The 25,695-nt window shown below is 44.6% G+C and overlaps 1 protein-coding gene across 8 annotated transcripts in view; it reads left to right on the forward strand.

Moving 5' to 3' along the window:
* The window catches only part of LOC116153395 (ubiquitin carboxyl-terminal hydrolase 3), a 213,828-nt gene that overhangs the window by 57,877 nt on the left and 130,256 nt on the right, over positions 1-25,695 (forward strand). For 2 of the 8 annotated variants that reach the window (XM_064485519.1, XM_064485518.1), the window contains exon 1: positions 19,417-19,651. The exons of 1 other annotated variant lie outside the window; for it this stretch is intronic. The gene's annotated coding sequence lies outside the window, so the exon portion shown is untranslated. Of the gene's footprint in view, positions 1-7,144; positions 7,510-8,745; positions 8,794-8,819; positions 8,839-19,407; positions 19,652-25,695 lie in introns of those variants that run through there. 5 more of the 8 variants (XM_064485513.1, XM_064485514.1, XM_064485517.1 and 2 more) reach the window with 5 other exon arrangements.

Raw genomic sequence — 25,695 nt, forward strand, 5'->3', positions numbered from 1 at the left:
TACTTTACAAGGGTACAGATACGTTAAAACTGAAAGGATGGAAGAAGACGTACACGCTCACAATAAATAGGAAAGCTGGACTGGCTCTGTGAATACTGGAAAACTAGGTTTCAGAGCGAGGAACGATGTCCCTGTGAGGGACATCGTGAAATGACAGAAGGGAAAAGAGTGATCCATCAGGAGGGTGTGACTTCAAGTGCGCCTGCCGCTGTGAGAACAGAACTTCAGATGCTTGAGGCAGAAATTCTCAGAACGAAAAGGAGAAATGCGTAAATCCACTGTTTCTCCTGGAGATTTCGTAGTTGATGGAGCAAATGGAAAGAAAGTAAGTGAAGATACAGAAACCTTGAAATGTATTTGGAACAGCTTGGCCTGAGTGATCTTTTCGGAGTACTCTACCCAATGACCACAGAATTCAAGTTGTCTTTAAAGTTTACGTGGAATAGCCATCAAAATAGGAAGATGGACCATAAAATAAATTTTAATGAATTTTAAAGGATTGAGATAATACAGGCCATATTCTCCGACCCTGACAGAGTTAAATTAGAAACCATTAACTGAAACTTACATGCAAACCCTCTAGATACTTGGAAATTCAAAGAATACTGGCTACACCTATGGGTCAAAAGAGAAATCAGAAAATATTTTGACCTTAAGGAAAATGAAAACAACATTAACTTTTGTGAGACGGTGCTAAAGCAACAGAGCAATCAGAGTTTTAAAAGCTTTTATGAGAAAATAAAAAGATCTGCCATCAGTGACTGAACCTCCACTTTTAACAAAGAAGAGGAAGTTAGTGGAAAAGACTTGGTATCAACAATAGAGAAGCATTAATAAAACCCAAAGCCCATAGTTTGAGAATGTGAGAAAAAAAAATTAACACTGCTAGCTAACCTGATAATCAAGAAACAGAGGAAAAAAAAAAGAAGACACAAATTGCCAGTGTCGAGATAGGTCATCACTGCATATCCTACAGATATTAAAGGGTTATGAGAGAATCTTAAAATAACTTTATGTCAGGAAATTCACCAAAACTAACACTAGAAGAAATAGAAAATCTAAAATACTTTCACTTTATATATATATAAATGAGTAGTAAAAGTTAGATGAGAAAGATAGAAAAGAAATATCAAAACGGTAAATTTAAACTTAACCAGAATGGGTAATTATATTAAATGTAAAGTTTTCTATGGAATTAAAAAACAAAGATTTTATATATATATATATATATATTTAAAAAAAAAATATATATATATAATTGAATCCGTAATTAAAAATTTTTCCAGAAAGAAAACTCTGGGCATGATGGTTGCGCTGGTGAATCTACCAACCATTTGTGGAAGAAACATTACCAATCCTGCCTGAGTTCTTTGAGAAAACAGAGGAGAGGACAGGTCTCAAGTTATTTGATGAGGCTTCCATTATTTTCCTGCCAAGTCAAACAAAGACACTAAAACAGGGAATCTACAGACCAGTATGTCTCATGGAAACGTATGTAAAAATTCTTAAAACTTTAGTGCATTAAACTCAAAAATATATAAAAAGATAAGTTGGGTGTGGGAGGTGAACTGTCTGGTACACGAGCTCCCTGGTGGATGTTCTGTTCGGGAATGTTACTGGGAATGCTGGGAAGGGGGCCTGAGGCAGATGCATTTCTTCTTCTGTCTTTGGCTTTGTGTCTGAAATGCCAAAAGGCTGGGGGAGAGATGACGGGGTAGGGTTCTGACTCTGATTTGAACGACTGATGTAACGCGGCGGGAGTTTGATGACCTCCTGCCCTCCCAGCTCTGCCACTTCCTTGTATGGGCCGCAGCCCCGTCACTCGCCCACCCTGGCTGAGTGGCTTGACGCTGTGCAGAATTAAGTGATGAGAGCTGTTCTGCACACCGTGGATTCAGCCCTCAGTCACTGGCCAGTAAACATTCACTAATTTTTTTTTTTAATTAAAAAAGATGTCACTAAATGGGACTTACCTGATGTATAAAACAATACAGTTCATCATATTAACAGAATAAAAGAAAAATTCCATGATCATCTCAATATTGGCAGAAAAAAGCATTTGACAGAATTCAGTGTTGATTCATAATTTAGAAAAGGAAAGAAACTCTTACTAAATTAGAATAGCAGGGTGCTTCCTCAGTCTGGCCAAAGGCTTGTATAAAATTCCTACCGCTGACATCCTCAGTGATGAAAACCTGAACCCTTCCCACAAATAATGCAAACAAGGCAAAAATGTGCACTTTCATTGCTGCTATTCAACATTGTACTGTAGGTTCTAGCCCGTGTAGAAAGGCAAGGAGAAACGAAAGGCATACGGGCTGGAAAGAACTCTATTCACAAGTGCCCCATGAGCACGTTCAGACAGAGTCTTAAGACGTTTACCAAAAACATCATTAGAACTAGTGGTCGGATCGAGCAGTCTCTGACTAGGAGGTCAACATATAAACCATCAGTTGTCCTTCTGTGTACTAGTGATGAGCAACTGCAGAATAAAATTTAAAAATCACTCCCATTTACAGTAGCGTCAACGAACATGAAATATTTAGGAATAAATTTGACAAACTCTGTATAAGATCCATACACTCAAAACTATCAAACGTGGTGGAGGGAAATGAAAGAAGACAAATCAATGGCGAGGTGCATAACATGTTTATGTAGTAGAAGATGCAGAATTGTTATGTCTTTTCTCCCCAAATTGACCTATAGATTTAGTGCAAGCTTAGCTAAAATCCTCGCAGCTTTTTTTTTTGTTGTTGTTGTTGTAAAATGGCAAGGTGATTCTTAAATTTATATGGAGATGGAAAGAACAAAGTTGGTTGAATTACGCTTCCTGATTTCCAGATTTACTATAAAGAAATCAAGACAGCATCATCCTGGTGTGAGCACAGGCATACAGAATAGAAATTCCAGAAATAGACTCCCATGTACATGATCAGGGAAGTGGGGAGGGACAGCAGTGGAAGTCCCACTTGTCGTCTGGTTATAAGACATATAGAATTTCAGAAGAATCTTGGTCCTATTTTTATTAGCAAATGTTATTTTAGAACAGATTTTATGAAGTGCTATTTTACGCCACGAAATAAACCCATAAGCTTAATGGCTGCAATCTGGGTTGATGTAGATTTGTTTTACACTTTAAGCGTCACTAACTGATTTAATAGACTCACCAAAAACAATTTCAAATACTTCCATAGATTACAAATGATCAACCCCTGTTGTTTTTAAAATAAATTGAAAGCGAAATAAAACGTTTATATGACATTATTTAAATTTAATTATCCTTAATTCCTGTAAAAGAGCAGATAAAAGTGCCAGAACTTAGAACTTGTCTTCCATGTATTTTTAAAATCGAGCTGCATAATTTATAGTGCCTCAATTCACAAGCAATTAGCTTGTTTTTTGGAAATTAAAAAAAAAGACATTTTCTAAGTTAATTCACATGATACTTCTGATTTTAAATAACAAAGATCATAGCTTCACTGTGTACCAAGTTAGCATTTGATAGTTTAAAATAAAAACAACTCTATGATTCTGTAAGAGCGTTATAAATAGCTTTTAGATATAAAACATGTACATACACACGCATAGGCACATTTAATCATTAAAAATTGCTTGTCAGGACAGTCATGGAAATGTCCTCGTCACGATGTTTCTCAGATCTATTTCAGACTTAACGTGTGTGTTACTATATTTATCTTTATCTGATCAGCCCTTGCTGCGCGGTTTGGTTATTTTATTTTATTTTATTTTATTTTATTTTTTTTTTAACATTTTTTATTGATTTATAATCATTTTACAATGTTGTGTCAAATTCCAGTGTTCAGCACAATTTTTCAGTTATTCATGGACATATACACACTCATTGTCACATTTTTTTCTCTGTGAGTTATAACATTTTGGTTTGGTTATTTTATTACAAGCAGCTGTGCAAAGCTTTTTCTTTTAAAAAGGACATTCTTTTGTAGCGCTGCCTGCCGTCACTCACACATTGCACGTTTGGGCAGCAAGTTAACAGCAAGTCCACTGTAGAACTCGATGAGAGACACGATGTGACTATAATTTATGTCCGTGGAAAAACTACTCTTTTGGGACAGTTTAAATTGAAATCACTAATTTTTAAAAATCACAACGAAAGATACACTCAGGATTTTGTACCATCTCTCTGAAGAGTTTTCAACCATGAAACTTTTTATGACTGTATTTACTGTTCTGAGTGTTAATAGCGTGCCAGCGTTTAATTAGTTTGTTCTGATGCTGAGGAGTGTGTACATGTTCGCGTACACATTTAGTGAATTTATAAGACTGTCAGAAGGCTAAAATCCCAAACCTGTGGCCCAAATGGGAACTTCTGGGATATATAAACTCTTTAAGCCGAAACTTAAAATCTCACTGCAACTTTTGTATGACAGCATCCGACGTAGTTGACTTGCGAGTCTGTGCTGGATCCTGGGTCTGTTCGTGGCGTCCACAGATGGGATGAGCGTTAATCTCACGGTCTTGTATTTTGTCATCGAGCCTCAGGTGGATCACTGAACCTGGGAACCGTGTCTAGGGTCACATGGCTCACGAGGGATGTTTGATTCTAGTAGATGTATCGATTGCCTCACTCCACCACTCAGAATTGTTAGTTAAGAGCAGTGCTTTGCTATCGGGGAAGTAATCTTCACGGTGTAAACCCGTTGGGTTGACAGCGCATAAATGGTCACCAATATAAATACTTTTTGACTTCTTGTGTTAACTGTAGAGATGCTGGAACAATTTACCATTTTATTAGCTGTCTCAATTTATTTTTGTTTCTGCCGCCACTCTGTTAATTCGGATTTCTGTGACCTGCCACCTGAGCTCATCCAGCACCTTGTGATTAGTCCCTGGGCTTGTGGTTACCAGGGGAGTGGAGGGTGGGAAGGGATAGACTGGGATTTCAAAATTGTAGAATAGACTACACTGTATAGCACAGGGAAATATACACAAAATGTTATGATAACTCACAGAGAAAAAAATGTGACAATGAGTGTGTATATGTCCATGAATAACTGAAAAATTGTGCTGAACACTGGAATTTGACACAACATTGTAAAATGATTATGAATCAATAAAAAATGTTAAAAAAAAAATAAAACCACCCTGCCTGGCGCTGATGCGAGGTGTCAGCCCTTCTCAGCTTGTGCTTGAGCTGTAAGCTCTTCTAAGGTGGGACCCTTAAATAATGTATGCCTCATTAGGAGGTAGTACGGAGCCTTATACTCTGACTTGGTGGAGAGAGGGCGAATAAAAAGACGTCTGCTATTTTTTAAAATTTTATTGAGTTATAGTCAGTTTACAATGGTGTGTCAATTTCCAGTGTAGAGCGCAATTTGACTTTCACTATTTTAAGGGGCAAAAAAGCTCTCACTGTAACTGTGGTATTACTATTTCTTCAAAATATTAAGGAAACATCTACCTAAAGAGACATTAAAGGTGCAAATGTCAGTAGAAGTAACAGTTCAACTCTGTAAGGTTTAATGACTTCCTTTGGCTTAAGAATGTACGAACAGTGCACGTCTCAGCTGACATAAAGGGGTGTATTTAAGACACGTTGTGGCATAATTCCGGTTCCAAGACTCGCAGCCTCCCCTGGGCCTTGGATGTGAGCATTCCGGATCCCCACCCAAGTGGCTCATTAGCCCCTTGGCATCTCTGTGGTTCACATTCCTTACCTCACCCCTGGGAACTGGCCCTTTCTCCTGTGACAGCAGTGCCATTAATGACGTCACCGCCCACAGCTCACCCCGCCTGCGAGCCCCCCCACCTCCAACCTGACATCTAGCCGCACCACATGGTGAGCCAGGCTGCGCTCGTCGCCCCTGTCCTCTGAGGGCCGTGCCTCTGAGGACGTTCACTGCTAAAATTAGCTTTTCCCCAGGTGAAGGGAAATGTCAGATGACTTCGGAAAATGTGTAACTTCGAAACTCTGTGCAAAAATTACAAAACAGCATTTGAAGTGGAATAATCTTTGTTTTTTACAGGGTTTGTTTCTGAATGATTACTCTTCCAAATAATTAGAAAGCTTCTGTAAAATTAATGTTTCTAGGTGATTCTGGCATCATATGTTACTTCCATTTTCCTCTCTGAGAAAAAAGGTTTGTACATGTAGAAGAGGCACTGGTTTTATATTTTTAAAGGGAAGTTAACCAAATAAACATTATATTTAATAGCATCTTCATCATTCTGCTTTTCCAAATTTCTAAACCTTGCTACGTGTGGTCTGTGCACTAGCAGTTTGGGGGGGGCATGTTAGATGTACGGACTCCCCAGGCCCCTCCCTGACCCCCGAATCTTCATCTCCATTTTAACAAGGTGCTTGGGGCTGTGTGTGCACATGGCAAGCACCCTGTCTGGGTCAGCTGGTGATAAAAGTGAATGGGTATGATTCCCATTGAGAGGAGCACTCTGTTTACAAAACTGAATTGATGGTCTTAAAAACAAACCAACAAACAAATGGCGGTGTAGACCATACATACAAACATACAAATCACGTTTGGAAGAATTCTAATTAAGATCCTTGCCTAAGCCTCAGGAGATTGCCGCCTCTGAGAAAGGTTTTTCAGCACGTGATTTAGGAAGAGGATTTGGGTAGGTTAAAATTGATAACCAAAACCCCCAAACAGGGACAAAAGGCATTTTTTCCTGCCGCTGTGCGTTTATCCTTTCACTTCCTGGAGTCCTTTGCTGTGCTTCTTACTTACAGCCTCTTGCATTTTAATTCAAAAGACGCTTTTAAATATGCCATTGAATTCTGATTCATCACCTGTAAACAACTTTTAGGAATTTAAAATGTGATCAAATAACCGGATTCCATCTGGAGGATGGCGGTTTTCTAAGACAAAAGTAATGTGTCCCTTCTCACAGAGGACTTCCAGTTTTTCTCTCTGTGACCCTCACACGTCCTGAAGGACCTATTTGGACCTTGAGCGTTTGTGTGCTGTGGGAGGACACATCTTAATAAGGTGTCATCGTGGTTGGTTACTGATGCCCAGGGAAGAAAGATACAGATCCAGTGCCCGAAACGGATGCTGCCTGAGCCCCTCGTTAGTCAGTAGGTCAGCCCCTTCGCCGGCTTCTGTCGTACACTGATGGGTGTGGTGCTGTGCCAAGCTCTTTATCTCCTCTTACCTGCTTAACTAACTTGTAAGGAGATTTGCTGAACAGGGAAAAGCCCTCTGCTGGACACACACCACCTGCGTGCAGTTTTCTGTGTCACAGCGTGCTGTGGACTCCGGGTCACCTGCTGCTGCAACAGAATGTGACCACTGCTGTTTCCTTAAGACCTTGCAAATCTCCGAAAATAAAACTTCCATCCACTGTCTTACAACCACTGTTGCTTCTATGCCATGGATCCAGCAAAGGGAATTCCTGAATTTTACTGAGATGTACAACATGATTTGCGTAAATAATAATTAAAACCTGTTTGCATTTTAGGGCCCTGTTGCAATGAGAGTGGCAAAGTTAGCAATTAATCAAGGGATGGAGGTGAGTGCCTCAGGCTTGGGGTTTTTGTTGGAATAGGTGGTGGAGATTTAACTGATGTGAACCGTTATTTTGTTAATAGTCTGAGGTAGAGCTGTTTGCTGCAGCTGCTACTGAGAGCGTCTGAGGCTCCTTCTCGCTGCATCACTGATTTCGTTCCGCGTATAGCTGTTTTGCTTCAGGATCATAGTCCCGGAATTCAGTTGTCTCGCTGACTCCCGCTGATTTTGCCATTGAGTTCATGGAGCGGTTTACTGGCTAGTAGTTCATAGAAAACCAAAGGAAAGGGGCATTCTGTGTATTCTCAGCACCAGTATCATTAAGTACTGTCCCAAGGAGAGCTTCCTAACTCAAAGCTCCTCCTAAAGATGGAGACCATCTTTAAGTTCTCCGCGTGCTTTCTGCAGCAGGACACACAGAAGCCCTGTAGGGGCCCCGGGTTACCCCAGAGAGATGGCTCCGAAGGGGCAGAGGCCCCAGGCGGGGGGAGGAGGAGGCAGGGCAAGGGGGTGATGCGGGTACCCAATTATACTGGGCTTTTGTTTTTTTCTAATTACTTTTATTTATTTGGGGGAAGGGGGCAGTAGTTAGGTTTATTTGCTCAATGGAGGCACCAGGGATTGAACCCTGTGCACGCTAAGCAGGCACTCTGCCACCGAGCTCCACCCTCCCCCTTACACTGGGCTTTTTATTATCATAAGAAGTTCTGAATATTCTGAGCATTTTGAAGGAAGATACTTCTTCCTTGCAGACCCAGAGGCCACGGTATCTTCATGGCCTCCACAGCGTTAAAGGAGGTTGAATTCATTAGCAATAAATATATATTTTTCATTTACAAAGTATTTGATTGTTTTTTTTTAATTCTTACATAGCAGTAACAATATTAATAGCAAAGACCCACTATGACCCCACTATGTGCAGACCATATATATATAAATTGTACTTTATGAAGACTTGACCTGGAAGAACTCATTCGACCCTTGCAGTAACCCCAGCTGGTACCTACTGTAATTAGCCGCCCTGAGGCTGCAGCTGTGTAGGAGGGCTTCGCAGCTCCCGTGTGGTGGGGTCAGAATTTGAACCCAGGCGGCCTGGCTCCAGAGTTTCTCATGCTGGTCATACTTCTGATTACACTGAAAGAGTCTGTTCTTTTAGAATAAGGTTATTCAGCTTGAATTTATGTGTATATTGAGGATACCATATTCTTATTGCTGAAACGACGCACCTTTTTATCCTCAGGTCGATCTGGTCACAGGATTAGCCATCGAAGAAGCGTGCTACGCTCAGGTATATCACACAGTCACGTTCAGTGAGGACAGCCCTTCCCTCCGTGTAAGTCAGCTGCATTATGGATCGCTGAGCGAGGTGGCACTCGTGCCTATCCTGGAACCATACAGATGAGTTAAAACTACTTGTTTCTGCTATTTGACTTAACAGCTCTTACACTGATTCTGTTGCCCATGCTGATGACTCCTGCCTCTGTAGTTCAGAAAACTCTTAGAATAATTAAGTTAGTACCATTCATGCTGTAGCTGTCTCTCTGACTCATGTTGTATTTTGTGGGTGTGGCCTTGAACCCTCACGCCAGCGTGGAGAGGTGAGAAGAAGGCGGCAGTGAGCACGTGCCTGCTGGGAAGTATTGGTGTTGGAGACACATTGGCTTTTCCCGACGTTCTGAGCCTCTCCTCCTACCCTGAAAGTTCACTCATTCAACTATGTACACAGTTTTCTTTTTTGTACACAAATGAATAAGGCTTTCTGTAGAGGAACAAATCTTCCTTCCTCCCTTCCTTTCTTCCATCCTTTTTTTAAATGGAGGATATAACTTTGTTTAAGGGCATCTAAAGTAGCAGAAGAATTTTGTTCTACCTTTCCTGAGAATTGGAAACGGTGTCAGCTCCCACTTAGGCATGGCAGCATCATAAATTAGGAGCAGTAGCCAGAGTGTGCTCTGCGCCTGGTCTGTATATGTAAATTACCACCTGTCATTGATGAGCACATGCCATGGATGAACTAAATTACCAGCCTCTTACACATGGACAACCTCAGAGTTTGAAGAAAAATTTTAAAAGCATATCTGGCCACACCTTATCAAGTGTAAGGGAACAGAAATCATGCAAAGTGTTCTGTCAGACCACAGTGGAATTAAACTAGAAGTCAGTAACAGCAAGATAGATGGAAAATCCCACCTACTGATGATGAGAAGTAACCTTTTTAATAAGGTTAAACGACACACTTCTAAATAACATGTGTGTCAAAGAGGGAGCCTCAGGGGGAATTAAAATACATTTTGAATTAAATCAAAATGAAAATACAACTTATCAAAATTTGTGAGAATGCATCAAAAACAGTGCTTCGAGAGAAATTTATAGCATTGAATGCGTGTGTCAGAAAAGAAAGATCTGAAATCAGTACTCACTTCCTACCTTAATGAAGGTGGGGAAAAGACGAGCAAATTAAGTTCAAAGTCAGCAGAAGACTATCAGTAGTACTTCAGAGCAGAAGGCAATGAAATTGAAAATAGACAATAGATAAAAAACAAAACCAAAAATTGGTTCTTCATAAAGATCTATAAAATTGACAGTTTCCAGTCAGGCTAATCAAGGAAAAAAGGCAGCAGATAAAAATTATATCAGAAATACAGGAAAGATCATTACTGCTGATCCCATGGACATTGAAAGGATAATAAAGGAATGCTGTGAACAACTATATGCTCACAAATTTCATAGCCTAGAGGAAATGGATCAATTCCTTGAAAGACACAGTATACCAAAATTCACCAAAGGAGAAATAGCTCATCTGAATAGTCCTATGTTTGTCAAAGAAATTGCAGCAATGACTAACAGACTTCCAAAATAGGAAGCACCAGGCCCAGGTGGTTTCATTGGTGAATTCTACCAGACATTTAAGGAAGAAATTATACCAGTTCTCTGTAGTCTTTTCCAGACATTGGAAGCAGAAGGAGTACTTCCTAACTTATTCCATGAGGACAGTATTATCCTGATAACAAAACTAAAGACATTACAAGAAAGGAAAACTATAGAACATTACCTCTCCTGAATGTAGATACAGAAATCCTCAATAAAATATTAGCAAACCCCCCAAAAAAGTATAAATACATGTACATATTAGCAAGCTAAATCCAGCAATGTATAAAAAGAATTATATGCCACAACCAAGTGAGATTTTTTTTTCCCGATATGCAAGTCTGGTTCAACACTCAAAAATTTATTTAATTCATCACATCAGCAAGCTAAACAGGAAAAATCATATGATTGTATCAACAAGCAGAAAAAGCATTTGACAGAATTCAATACTTATTCATGATAAAAACTCTCAGCAAACTATGACTAGGTGGGAATTTCCCCAACTTTGTAAGAACTTCTACAGAAAACCTACTTAATGAATAGAAACATTGTAAGGATGTTCCCTCTCATCACTCCTTTTCAACATCTGCTAGGAGTCCTAGCTAATGTGAAAAGAGAAGAAAAAGGAATAAAAGATATATGGATTGGGACGGAAGATGTAAACTGTTTGTAAGTGATGTACTTGTCCATGTAGAACATCCCAAAGAATCAAGAAAAAACCCACCATAACTAACAAGCAGGCAGAGCAAGATTGCACGATGCAAGGTTAATATACGAAAGTCAGTTGCTTCCCTGTATACCAGCAGTGAAGAATTTGGGATTTGAAATAAAAAACACAACATAGTTTATATTAGGTCACACAAAAAATGCTTAGATATAAATCTTAACAAAATATGTACAAGATCTATAGGGGGAAATCTGCGAAACTCTGATTAAAAAAAAACAAATAATTTAATAAAGAAATAACTTTACAAAGAAATAATTTACATAAATAGAAAGCCCATATTCATGGATAATAAGATTCAACATTAAGATGTCACTTCTTCCCAACTTGGTCATAGATTCAACGCAATCCCAATAAAAATTCCAGCAAGTTGCTTTGTTAATATTTGCAAACCAATCCTAAAGTGTATACAGAAAGTCCAAAGACCCAGATTAGCCAGCGCAATATTGAAAAACTAAAAAATTGGGGAAGTTACACTACCTGGCTCCAAGACTTACTGTAAAGCTGCCGTAATCAAGGAAGTGTGGTACTGGCAAAAGAAAAAACAAACTAATTAGTGGAACAGAATAGGGAGCCCAGAAGTAGATTCATACAAAAATAGTCAACTGGTCTTTGACAAAGAAGCAGAGGCAATTCAGTGGAGGAAGGATAGTCTTGAAAATGAAGACTGTCTTCATTTGCAGCAGCTGGACAATTACCAAAAAAAAAAAAAAAAAAAAAAAAAAAAGAATGAATCTTCACAAAAATTAACTCAAAATCACTATTTAGCCCAGGGAGCCATATTTAATGTCTTGTAGTAATTTATGGTGAAAAAGAATATGAAAACAAATATATGTATTTTCCTATATGACTGAAGTGTTGTGTTGTGCTGTACACCAGAAATTGACATAACATTATAAACTGATTATACTTCAGTAATATATATATATATAAACAAATTTTTAATGTGTTTTAATTAACTCAAAATGGGTCATAGACCTAAATGTGAAATGAAAAACTATAAAACTTCTTGAAGATGACAGAAATTCTGGGAGACCTTGAGCTTGGCAATGGCTTTTTATAAAAAACACCAGAAGTATAATTCATGAAAGAAAAATCTTGTTGTTTGACTTTATTAAAATTAACAACTTCTGTTCTGCAAAGACACTGTGAAGAGAATAAAAAGACAAGCCACGGACTGGGAGAAAAATCTTAGTAAAGCAGACCTGATGAAGGACGTATCTAAGACACACAGAGAACTTTTAAAGCTCAACAATGAGAAAATAACCTGTTAAAAAGTGGGGGTAAGGTCTGAACAGATACCTCACCAAAATAGATGCACAGATGGCAAATAACTATAGGAAAAGATGCTCTACATCATATGTCGTTAAGAACGACAAAGAAAAACGAGACGCCACAATTTGGCCATTTCTTCACAAAGCCGTTGTCTCACCACATGATCTAGTGATGTTGCTGTTACATATTTACCCAAATTAGTTGAAAAGTTACATCCACACAAAAGCCTGCACACCGGTGTTTACAGCGCTTTTATTCATAATTGCCAGACTTGGAAACAACTAGGTGAATGGGCGAACTGTGGTATATCCGTACAGTGGGGCGTTACTTATCAGTAAGAGGAAAGAGCTATCCTGCCACGAAAGGACGTGAAGGAACCTTAACTGCATGCTGCTTAGTGAAGGATTTCAGTCCTAAGAGGCTGCATACTATGTGATTCCAACTGTTTGTCATTCTGGAGAAGACGACAGGGGCGGGGAGTCAGGGGTGACGTGGTGGAGCATCAGGGACGTTTAGGGCAGTGAAACTATTCTGTTCTCTGTGGTACTGCAGTGGTGGGCGCACGACATTCTGCGTTTGTCAAAATCCATGGGATATACGCACAGTAGACCCTGATGTAAATTATGGACTTTACTTACTAATACTGCATCAATATTGGTTCATTAATAGTAAGAAATGTGCCACATTAATGCAGGATGTTAATAACAGGGGGAGCAGTGAGGGGCCCGGAGGGAGTACACGGGAACTCTGAACTTCCTGCTCAGTTTTTTTTATGGACCTAAAATTGTCTAAAAAGTAAAATCTTAATTTTATTAAAGTATACGTGAAATGGGACAATAAGCGTTTGGAGTTAGGATGATAAATACGCTCCCATAACTGGCATTGTGCAGCTGACTGCTAGACGTCACCATTTAGGTTGCCTTTTAATTAGGTTCCCTTAGAAGCGCGGTAGCCTTGTTAATCTTCTGCAGTTGTTTTTACTTTTCGACATAGATGGCGCATTGTTTTGTTTGTCTTAGACTATTCCAACAAAAGACAGACTTGAAGGCCTTCTTGCTTTTAAAGAGAAGAGGACCCCTCGCTATAAAGGAGAATAGGAGAAACAGAAATGGTTAAAATGCCAGTGTCATAAAGGTACTTCTGGAAGCATCTCTCAGACCCAGATGTGCCTCGGTACCTGGAATCCCAATGGCCAAAGTGAAGAGCGAGTTACTCGTATACTGAGCTAGGTGTCTGGAGTGACCCCTGCGTGTACTTTGTCCCACTGTGCATCATCGCGTCCATTCAGATTTATAAAGCTGGTGACGAACACTGTCAAAACATCGACTCAGAATTAGGTACACATTTCTAAATACCTCCTGCATATGAGGCTTTCTGTTCTTAAATTTTTTAATGTGAATAATTTATATATATTGCACACTCTAGGAAATAATAATGATTGTATGTCTCCAGTGCTACCGTATGAAAATAAAATTATTTCTATATACCAAAAATGTGAAGTTATACCAAATAAAGTTCCTAAGGGATCATGCACATACGCAGCCGCACACGCACGTCTCATCCTGAAAGAGGAGCCGACAGGCAGAATTCTGAGTGAAAATGACCAAATACAAATGAAATCAGTGAAAAGAAAACTTGGACATTTTTCTCTTACCCCGTTCTTTTTGTAGTGAATAAATCATCGCCTGTTGGATTTTAGATTCTCTCGGGTGACCTCTTTACGTGGTCAGTCCTAGACTACAGTGTGGACGGTGCAGAATGAATCCAGAAAGAGACCGGGGCCACCTGAAGGCCTGGATGCTGTTCACCTCCACGCCCCCCGCGAGCAGGCGGCCGGGCCCAGGAAGGAGACGGCGCAGCCAGGGTGGCCGTCCCAGCGGCGGAGTCCTGGATGAAGAGTGAAGCCTCCTCCCTGCTCCCCTGCCCTCAGCCCTTTACGCCTGGTTCCAGTCAGGACGGGCGGTGGGCGCAGCCCCTTTCGCCCCCTTCTGGCAGAAATGTCCTGCCTTCCTACCCCTGGAGGAGCTCGGGGTGTGTGAGTTTATACAGCCCTGCGTGGGGGACAGACAGGACGGGTGAGGGAAGTAGTGAACTGGAGAATCCAGGGCGGAGGGGAGGGAGGACCAGGGCGGCTCCCGGGGCGGATCTGCGCTGTTGCCTTTGCGTTTGATCAAAGCAGCCTACCTGCCCTGGCCGCGTCCCGGGCCACGTCCAGCAGCTGGCGATGCCCCACTGAGCCTGGACCGTGCCTGTTCCTCGCCGGCCCCGAGCACAGCAGCTGGGCATCACCGCCCCGAAGTCAAGCTTGGCACGTGCGTGACCTGTTCGTGCCTCCCCCCGGCTCAGCACCACGGCTCCCTTGCTCTTGGAAGCAGACTTGGAATGTTTAAAATCACTGAAACTTAATTTTTTTTTAACTTTGGGAAATTAGACTCAGTCTCAATTCGAAATACCTTGAAAAGAGGCAAATGTGGCCTTGGCCTCAGGGGTCCGGCGTCCTCACCACACACGTCCTTGTGCTCGGGGGCCCCTTTGCTGCTCACTCTGCCGATTTATGATGTTGGCTCAGCCGATGGGCATCCTTTGAAAGGAGCTTGTGAATTCTAAGATTCACCTTCAGCTCTGAGGTGGTGTGTACACTTGGCTGATAAACCCGCGCCCTTCATTTCATGCTGGATGATTTGCAGATAAAGTGCTGGTCCCTGTTTTCATGGCCCCTGAAAGGTTTCAGGACCGTTTTGTTCTGTCCATGTCGCGTTCCAGTGCCACCTGCATTTTAACTGAGTAGGAAAGAATTACGTTAACGGGGAGAAATATTGAGGGTGCCGAGTGACTTGACTCCCCTAACTTGGATTTGTAGTCTGTTGCTGAGGGAATGCATTTCCTAACAAGTGCTGATTAAGTCACTGGAGAGCATCTGAAAGCAGACGTCCTGTGGTAGCATCGGCGCGTCTTCCCGGCTGTCTGTCTAGACGTGTGCCTTCCCCTTGGTTTCTCTCCAGCAGAGCATCTTGCTGAGACGGACGGGGTCCCGACACCACCCTGGGCCCAGGGGCAGCAGCTGGGTGCTGCGGGCACCTTGCGCTTCCCGGAGGGGGCGGCACCTGCGCTGGCCGGTGGACAGGCAGCCCCCTCTGTCTCCCTCCAGGGCTTGGAGTGCTGTCGCGTCCTTCCACTGAAACCACGTCACACTGACGTGGCTGGAGGTGCGGCAGGTGTATCCACACGTTCAGGTGAAGTTAAAAGACGACGGAGGGAGGATGATTAACTGGACACACATCATTCCAGGGGAAAAACATTCCGTATCAGCTCAGAGCAGGAGACTTACTGGTCTTGAAGGAACGTAGGGCTGGTTAATTTATAACTTACCTCTGAAGGAAACAGCAGTCTCCAAGCCACAGAGAGGCTCTGAGTCAAAAGTTGTAATCGTGGTCAAAATAAGACTCATTTTCTGTGCCTTAAAGGGACATTTCAGGTTTGTGTTGTGTTCAGTGAAAAACAGACCTGGTTCTCCTGTCTTTTTTTTTTTCCTTCTGGCTGTCAAAAAAACTGGTCGCAAAGTGTTACCTTTCTGCTAGCACTTAGCGCGGAGCTTTGCACATAGACTGGCGTCGTGGGGTGTCATTTTGTGGGTGCCGTTTTAACAGGAAATGCTGATTTCTTTCTGATGGACTCATGGCTGGCTGGCCATTCACCCTTTTCCTCATTTGACCTTAACTCCCTCTTCTGGTTAGGGGCCGCCCTACATGTGCTCTGATTTGGGGTCCAAAACTCCTGGCAGGCAGACGGACTTTTTCACTGTTCAATCACGTCATTATTGTTTGTCTCCCTACATAGTTAAATATTAACTAAAATGTGTGTCAGGATTTGCTGCGCTTTTTCAAAAGACAATAGAAATGATTTTCTTACGTTTAAAAAGAATGTGTACATGTGTCACAAAAGAAAACAAACAAAAAAAACACAGCATTTTAAAGTTCGTTGGCTATTCTACATTTTGAAATCGTGTCGCTCACCATGACAGCAGACCCCAAACTGTAATTCTCTGCTGGTCCCAAATAAACCCATTTTTGCTATTGAATAAATAAATAAATTAATTAGTTAATTAAAAAAAGAAAAAAAGTTCGTTGGCAGTATTCTGGTAAAATGAGAATCACTCTTCCGCAGAGATGAAACAGGCTGTAAGTACCTCCTTTTTGGGAATCTTCCGAAACCCAGCCGCCCCTCCGAGGGAGAGCCGCTAATCCTCAGACAACGTGGTGCGCGTTGTTCAGACCAGTCCTCGGGGCAGAGAACTGGGCCCCACCGGGGGGCATGAAGGAACCCAGGGATGCGTGAAGAGACGCCCCTCTTGGGGTCAGGCCAGCCCTCGTGACCCTGGGCCACGCAGCACAAGCGCCAAGGAGGCAGGTTGGCAGATGCCCTTCCTCCTGAGCTGACAGTTCCCTGGGACCAGCAAAGCGACCTCAGAGCCACCCGCCTGTCCGTTCCCGTTTTAAAGTACAGAAAACACAGGACGGTGTGTTTTCATTCCATGTGACTTTTTTGACAGAATCACTGAAGACGCGGATGTGAATGAGATGGGAGGTGAGGGCTGGGGATCCTCATGGTAAAATGGCGACAGTTTGTGAGGCCCTAAGTCCATCCTGTGAGCATCCGAAAAGGGGGGGGCACCGCTGTTCCCGGGGCCCAGAGCAGGAGGCTGGAGCCGAGCGGGATTCCAGGTGGGTGGAGGGGTCAGGAACTGGACCTGGGGCCGTTGCCCTGTCATTGCTGTCGAGCCTGAAAACAGCTGAACAACGCAACCCAAGGCGCTGTGTGAGCCAGCCTTTGCCCAGACCGGTTTCGGTGTCCCCATCACTTGGATTCCGAGACTAAATGTGCGGAATGAGCGGTCTGATGGGGGGACAGCCGGGGCGACAGCGCCAGCTATTCCTGCTCAGCGCCACCTCTGAACTGAGCGCTGTTTACCTGCGTGTTCCATCCAGTACTCCACAGCCTCAGGAAATGGGTTTGTCATTTTAGAGTTTAAGAAACTGAGGCAAGAGCTGGATTTGTGGCAGGCGTGCTGAATTCAGAGCCCCAGCGTTCACTCCCTTTCGCTCCCTTAGGCAAAGGTGGCATTTTGGAACTTCAGTATGGAGGAGGTTTAAAAGAAATTCTAAGATGTTACTTTATGCAATTCCTGTTTCTGTTACTGAGTTCTGTTCACCGCACGACAGGCCAATAAATTGGGAGACAAGGTATTGGGGCAAGGAATAGAGACTTTATTTGGAAAGCCAGCAGACCAAGATAATGGCAGACTAGTGTCCTGGAGAACCAACTTCCCCATGTCAGACTTCAGGCTCCTTTTATACAAAAAAGGGGAGGGGGTGTGGTTGGTTGTTGCAGACTTCTTGGTGCAGGATTTCTTTCTTCTTGGAATCCTTTGTTCCTGCAGCTGTCCACGTGGGTCCCCTCATGGTGCTCCTGTAAAACCTCCAACAAAACAAACTTACTTTCTATTCTGCAATGTGTTATCTTTATAGGAGTGTAAAAGTGTTAATATCCTTACAGGTCAGAGCCCCAAGAATAGGCTCTCCTGTGTATTTCAGGCTAAAGGCAACAGTATTTTACAAAAGGTGCAGAGCTAGCAAGACTAAGCCCAAAACACAAGGCACAGGGTTAAAGGAAAAGGAACAGATCTAAAAGGGAGTCAAGTTTATGCTTTTCTAGGTCCAGTGCCTTTTGGTGAGAGGTAAGAGGATGTTTCTGGACAGGTCCTCCTCTGCCCCAGGCTGGAGTTCGGGCAGGACCCCTGCCATGTTCACCATGACTGTGGACCTGATCTCCCACAGAGAAAGTAACAGTTATTGGTGATTAAAATTACCTGTCAAAGTCCCTTCAGTTGCCTGTAAACTACACTATGGGGGGGGGTGTTGGAGGAGGATGTCTCACTGGCCTATCAGTGGTCAAGTCTTCCTGGATGTGAGGGACCAGCATCCTGGCGGGTGCCAACGTGGCCTGGCCAGTGCAGTTGCCCCCGTTGCTTTCCAGCTTTGGGTTCCTAATGTGGACACTTTCAAAGCTCCTGCCCCTCTTCCCTCTTCCCGGGCTAAAACGAACAGGGTCACCGCACCCACCTGGGCCTAGCCCAGGCCATGCACACAGCCCACCGTCTGCTCTCCATCCTAGGGCTCTGCCGCACCTTACTCCCTCCCTACCCCCACAGGACCCTGGGCCCAGGGCCTCCGCTCTGGGGGGGGTCCGGATCACCAACTGTGCCATCACCCACCCAAGGCCCACAGGCCAGCGGCAAGCAGCCCAGGACACCCTGACCACCTGACTGAGACATGGCACAAGGCATGGGCAGCAGGGCACCTGGGCGGGAACTGGAACAGCCTCCAGCCCGGCCCACTGCACCCAGGAGCCTTGGACACAGTGCTGTGCAGACACAATATGCCAGATCCTCCTCTGGCGGCTGTCGCCATGGTGACCAGAGCCTAGACCGCCTCGCCCCCAGCAGGGTGGGGGTGAGGGGGTCAGCTCCAGATAGGGGTGCACTCAGAGAGACAGGGGATCCGCGGTGAAGGGGGACAGGCTGAGGGGTGAGGGGCCACTTGGATTGGAAGTGTCCCCACTGAAGTGTGAGGGGCACTCGGAGTTAAGGGGATCCAGCTGGGGGTGGGGGATAATCTTGGGGAGAGGGGTGAAGGGATGATCTTGGGATGCTGGGGGGACCCTGGGTAAGGCATGAGGGGTCAGCTTGGGGTGTGGAGGCCATAGGGTAGGACCAAGCTGGGCAGAGTGTGGGGGCTGGGACCTTGATGTGAGGTAAGGAGCCACGTATTGGGGGTTTGGCTGGGGACAGGCCTGGCTGGCGTGGGGGGAAGGCAAGCAGGTGTGGGGAGGCTAGCAAGGGGAGAGGGGCTTGGGGGTGTGGCCTGGCTCAATGCCTGTATTGGATCTAGTTGGCTGCCAGGCCGGTCAGTGACGGGGTGGGGGCATTGCCGATGGGGACCCTGCCAAGCCCAGGCCCAGCCCCAGGGTGTGCTCCCCCACCACCCAGACCCGCCTGGCCCCACTCGGCCCCAGCCACCAAGTTTCTGCACTGCAGCAGAACCAGGCCGAGGTTCCCCGCTGCGGGCTGTAGGAGGAGGGGCGCGCGCGGACGCGGGAGCCCGCCCAGAGCCTGTGGACGCTGGCGGGAGCCGGGCGCTCCTGGACCGGCTCGCTGAGGAGGAACGCGGCCTGGGGGTCTGGGCCGCCGCGGGCCGTCGCCTCCGCTGCCGCCGCCGAGCAGGTAAGGGGGCGCTGGTGGGGGCGCGCAGGTCGGGGAGCCGGCGGGTGAGGCCTGGGCTGCGTTGTGGAGGCGCCCGGGCCGGGGTGCGTAGGTGAGGTCTGGGCCTGTTAGGACCATGAGGCTGGTCCGGGCCGCCGCCCTGGTTCGTGGTGCCCCCCACACCCGCCCCGCACATTCGTGGTCACTGAGCCCCCTCGTTTCTGTCGCCGCTCATAGGGAGGTTTGGGAAAGCGGGAGCAGCCCCGGGAGGTGGGAGGGCGCCAGATGGGCCTGGAGCACCTCCGACCGGCCCTCAGGCCACGGCCTTCCCGCACAGGTCGACCTGCCTGGCGACTGCAGGCCGCCCTGGACCCTCCTGGGCACAAGCGACCTGGGGCGGAATAACGGGCGAGGCCTGGGCCTTTGGGAGCGGGTCACCCTACCTTTGGGATCAAAAGCTTTTGGAAGTCTAGTTTTAGTCTTTTGAGGAATCTGCCTACTGTTTTCCACAATGGCTGCACCAAACTACATTCCCACCAGCAGTGTAGGAGGGTTCCCTTTTCTCCACAGCCTCTCCAGCATTTCTCCTTTGTGGACTTTCGAATGCTGGGCGTTCTGACCGGTGTGAGGTGATGCCTCATTGGAGAGTTGATTTGCAGTTCTGTTAATGAGCCACGTTGAGCCTTTTTTCATGTGCCTGCTGGCCATTTGTATGTCTTCATTGGAGAAGTGCTGGTTTAGATCTTCTGCCCATTTTTGGATTGGGCTGTTTGTTTTGTTGTTGTTAAGTTGTATGAGCTGCTTCTATATTCTGGAAATTAAACCTGTCAGTCGCATCGTTGGCAAATACGTTCTCCCATCCCATAGGTTGTCATTTTGTTTTATGTTTTCCTTTGCTGTGCAAAAGCTTATGAGTTCACTTTGGTCCCATTTGTCTGTTTATTTGTGCTTTTATTTCTATTGCTTGGGTAGACTGCCTTAGGAGAACATTGCTGAGATGTATGACAGACCATGTTTTGCCTATGTTTTTTTCTGAGAGGTTTGTAGTGTCTTTTCTTATGTTTAATTCTTGAAGCCATTTTGCGTTTATTTTTGTGTGCGGTTTGAGGCAGTATTCTAACTTCATTGATTTGCATGTAGCTGTCCAGTTTTGCCTACACCATTTGCTAAAGAGACGATCTTGACTGCATTGTATGTTCTTGCCTCCTTTGTCCAAGATGAATTGATGGAATGTTTGTGGGTTTATGTCTGGGCGCTCTATTCTGTTCCGTTGATGCATAGGTCTGTTTTTGTACCAATGCCATGGTGGTTTGATTGTGGCTCTGTGGCTGTGTGTGAAGTCTGGGAGGGCTATTCCTCCTGCTTCGTTCTTTTTCTTCAGTAATGCTTTGGAAATTCTGGGTCTGTAGTGATTTTGTATCAAGTGTAGGATGTTTTGTTCTAGTTCTGTGAAAAAATGTCCTGGGTAATTTGATAGGGATTGCATTTTATCTGTAGGTTGCTCTGGACAGTGTGGCCATTTTCACAGTATTAATTCTTCCAATGCTAGAATGTGGGCTATCTTTCATTTCTTTAAGTCCTCTTTAATTTTCTTGTGCAGTGTTTTGTAGGTCTCTGCATGTAAGTCTTTACTTCCTGGGTCAGATTTATTCCTGAGTCTTTTTTTTTTTTTTTTGGATGCAATATTAAAAAGGATTATTACTTTCATGTATTTAAATACCACTGATTTCTGTATGTTGATGTTGTATCCTGCTACCTTGCTGAATTCTTTTATTAGCTCTAGTTGTTTCTGTGTGGAGCTTTTAGAGTTTTCCATATATAGTATTATGTCATCCACATAGTGAGAAATTTACTTCTTCTCCTCCAATTTGGATCTCTTTTATTTCTTTTTCTTGTCTATTTGCTCTACTAGGATTTCCAATACTATATTAAATAGGAGTGGTAAGATAGGAGTGGTAAGAATGGGCATCCTTGTCTTATCCCAGATGTTAGCAGACAGGCTTTCAGCTTTTCAGTGTAGAGTATGATGCTGGCTGTAGGTTTGTCATAAATCGCTTTTATTATGTTGAGATATGTTCCCTCTCCTTACATACCCACTTTAGTAAGACCAGGGGCTCAGTGTGGTCAGGGGCCTGGGAGGATGGCAGCAGCAGTAGTGGTGGCAGGAGGAGAGGGGCTACCTCTTGCCAGCCAGTCATTTGCTCCTATCTTCCCCTGTGGCTTGGCCTTGGGTTGGCCTGGCTGCCCCAGGAGCATTGGTTCCAAGTCTATAGGTCATTCTGCTCCAAGGAGGCTGGCATGGTGAGGTCAGGGTGCAGGGGGTGGGGGCGGGAGTGAGGCTGCCCTGTGCAAGCCCTTGAATTTATCTCCATCTCCCCAGGGGCCTGGCCTTGTGGCAGCTTCTGCTGCCCCAGGGTTGCAGGACTCATCTGTTTAGGTCAGCCTGCTTCCTGGATGCCTATACGATTTGGTCAGGGAGCGGGGAAGACTGCAGTGGTGGCAGCTGCGAGGGCAGGAGAAAGGGGGCTGCTCTGTGCCAGCCTGTGGATTTGCTCCCATCTCCCCCGTGTCCTGGACTGGGGGCGGCCTCTGCTGCCCCAGGTTCCCTGGAGGCACGTCCTCAAGTCAGCCTTCTCCTTAGAAGAGGGTGCAGTGCCCTCAGTGGACAGTGTTTGGGCACCAGCAAGGACTTCCAAAGGATTGGGTTCTAGCCTGGGGTAACTGACTCTCCTTTCCTTTCTTCTCTTGCTTCCTAAGGCGGTGGCTGTAGCGGTGTTTCCATTATAGGATATTACTAGGTATTGAACTTAGGTAGGTCTCTGTGATATACAGAAGAAAAATATTTTTAAGCCTATATATGTTTTATATATATATATGTAATATACATAGTGGCTACCATATGTAAATCTCAAACTCCCAAATTTATCCCTTCCCACCCCCTTTGCCTGGTAACCATGAGATTGTTTACTATGTGTACGAGACTGTTTCTGTATTGTAGATGAGTTCATAGTGTCCTTTTTCTTTCTTTTTCCTTTTTTTCTTTTTTTTTGTTAAGATTCCACATATGAGTGATATCATATGGTATTGTTCTTTCTCTTTTTGGCTTGCTTAATTTAGAATAATGTTCTCTAGGTCCATCCACATTGCCACAAATAGAATTATTTTCTTCTTTTTTATGGCAGCATAGTATTCCACTGTATAAAAATACCCCAATTTCTTTATCCAGTCATCTGTTGCTATATGTAGGTTGCTTCCATGTCTCGGCTGTTGTATAGTGTGGTGCTGTGACCATTAGGATGGAGGTATGTTTTCACATTGGAGTTTCCTCCGGATATATACCCAGAAGTGGCATTGCTGGTTCATGTGGTAAGTCTGTTTTTAGTTTTTTGAGGAATTTGCATACTGTTTTCCATAATGGCTTCACCAAACTACATTTCCTAGCAACAGTGTAGGAGGCTTCCTTTTTCTCCATACCCTCTCTAGCATTTATCATTTATGATGGCCATTCTGACTAGTTTGAGGTGATACCTCATTGGAGTTTTGATTTGCATTTCTCTGATAATTAGAGATACTGAGCTTTTTTTCATGTGCCTACTGGCCATTTGTATGTCTTCATTGGAGAAATGTATGTTTAAATCTTCTGCCCATTTTTGGATTGGGTTGTTTGTTTTTTGTTATTAAATTGTGTGAGCTGTTTCTATATTCGGGAAAATCAGCCTTTGTCAAATATTTTCTCCCATCCTGTAGGTTGTCATTTTATTTTGCTTATGGTTTCATTTGCTGTGGAGAAGCTTGTCAGTTCAGTTAGGTCCTGTTTGTTTGTTTGTTTTTGCTTTTATTTCTATTGCTTGGGTAGACTGCTGTAGGAAAATATTGCTGAGAGGTATGTGTGATAATGTTTTGCTTATATTTTCTTCTAAGAGACTTGTAGTGTCTTGTCTTCTACTGAAGTCTTTAAGCCATTTTGCATTTATTTTTGAGAATGATGTGCGGGAGTATTCTAACTTCATTGATATGCATGCAGCTGTCCAGTTTTGCCTACACCATTTGCTGAAGCTAAAGTCTTCACTCCATTGCATGTTCTTGCCTCCTTTGTCCAATATAAAGTGACCGAATGTTTGTGGGTTTATGTCTGGGCTCTCTATTCTGTTCCATTAATCTGTAGGTCTGTTTTTGTACCAGTATCATGGTGGTTTGATTGTAGCTCTGTAGTAGTGTCTCAATCTGGGAGGGTTATTCCTTCTGCTTCATTCTTTTTCTTCAGTGATGGTTCGTTCATTCTGGGTCTTTAGTGATTCTGTATAAATTTTAAGATGATTTGTTCTAGTTTTGTGAAGAATGTCCTGGGTGATTTGATAAGAATCTGTAGTTTGCTCTGGGCAGTATGGCCATTTTCATAATATTAATTCTTCCAATGCAAGAACATGGGCTATCTTTGCATTTCTGTAAGTCGTCTTTTAGTTTCCTTAGTCAGTGTTTCGTAGGTCTCATGTAAGTCTTTCACTTCCTAGTTTAGATTTATTCCTGAGTCTTAATTTTTTGGATGCAATTTTAAAAGGGATTATTACTTTCATGTGTAATGAAGAGCCACCGATTTCTGTATGTCGATGTTGTATTCTGCTACCTTGCTCTATTCTTTTATTAGCTCTAGTCGTTTTTGTGTGGAGCCTTTAGGATTTTCCATATATAGTGTTATGCTATCCACATATAGTGACAATTTTACCTCTTCTCTTCCAATTTGGATGTCTTTTATATCTTTTTCTTGTCTAATTGCTCTACTAGAGCTTCCAAAGTATATTGAATGAATAGAAGTGGTGAGAGTGGGCATCCTTGTGTTGTTCCAGATTTTAGCAGACAGGCTTTCAGCTTTTCAGTGTAGGTTATTGTGGTGGCTGTAGGGACGTTATAAATAGTTTTTATTATGTTAAGATATTTTCCCTCAATTTGACTTTAGTAAGACCTGGGGCTCAGTGTGGTCAGGGGGCTGGGAGGATGGCAGCAGCAGTAGTGGTGGCGGGAGGAGGAGGGGGGCTACCCCCTCACCAGCCAGTCATTTGCTCACATCTCACCTGCAGTTTGACCTGGGGGCGGCCTCTGCTGCCCCAGGTTCATCTTTAGGTCTGACTGCTCCCCAGAGCCCTGGCTGGTCCAGTGAGGGAGCTGGGGTGAAGGCAGTCGTGGCAGCTGTGGAAGCGGGATAAGGGAGGTACCCTGTGTGAGCCTGTGAAATTGCTCCCAACTCCTTGTGCCCTGCCCTGGGGGCAGTGTCTGCTGCCCCAGGTTGAATGGAGGCACATCCCCAGGTCAGCCATCTCTGGGGATCCTTTCACAGTTTGGTCAGGGAGTGGTGGCTGCTGAGGCGGAAGGGGGACTGACAGGTGTGAGCCCCTGGATTTGTTCCCATGTCCCCTGAGCCCTGGCTTGACTGGGGGCATCTTCTTCCCCCCCCCTTTGAGGGACACACATTTGGTGGTTAGCTTGCTCCTGGGAGGCCTGCGGGGTGTGGTCAGGGGTCGAGTAATTATTGGTGGTGGCGGCAGCAGCTGTGAGGAAAGAAGGCCTTGTCCCAGATGCTCTTGGTGGACTTGCTCCCATCTCCCCTGCAGCCTGGCCTGGTGGCGCCCTCTACCGCCCCAGGTTCCTGGGACGCAGGGTAGGGGTCAGCCTGCTCCTGGGAGGCAGGTTTCTTGAAGTGTGAGTAGGGACAGCAGGAAATTTTAATCGAATCCCTGCTGTAGAATGGGGCAGCCCCAGTCCAGCCGTCTGATCCGCCGCTATGGCCACCGCCGCGGCCGCTGCGCCTCCCTGACCACACCGCGCCTGCCTCCTAGGAGCAGGCTGACAGGGAGGAATTCTTTCCAGGAGGCTGGGGTAGCAGAGGCTGCTCCAGGCCAGGCAGCGGGGGAGATGGTAGCAAGTCTACTGGCTCTCCCAGGGCAGCCTCCCTCCCCGCTGCCGCCGCCGCTGCCGCCTGCTGTCCATCCCAGGACCGGGCTGCACCCTCCCACCCGGCAGCACCGTCAACCACCCAGCGCCCCCTGGCGGGCGGTGTGCAGCCCGGGACC

This window comes from Camelus dromedarius, chromosome 5 (assembly GCF_036321535.1).
Source record: "Camelus dromedarius isolate mCamDro1 chromosome 5, mCamDro1.pat, whole genome shotgun sequence".
Taxonomy (NCBI): Eukaryota; Metazoa; Chordata; class Mammalia; order Artiodactyla; family Camelidae; genus Camelus; species Camelus dromedarius.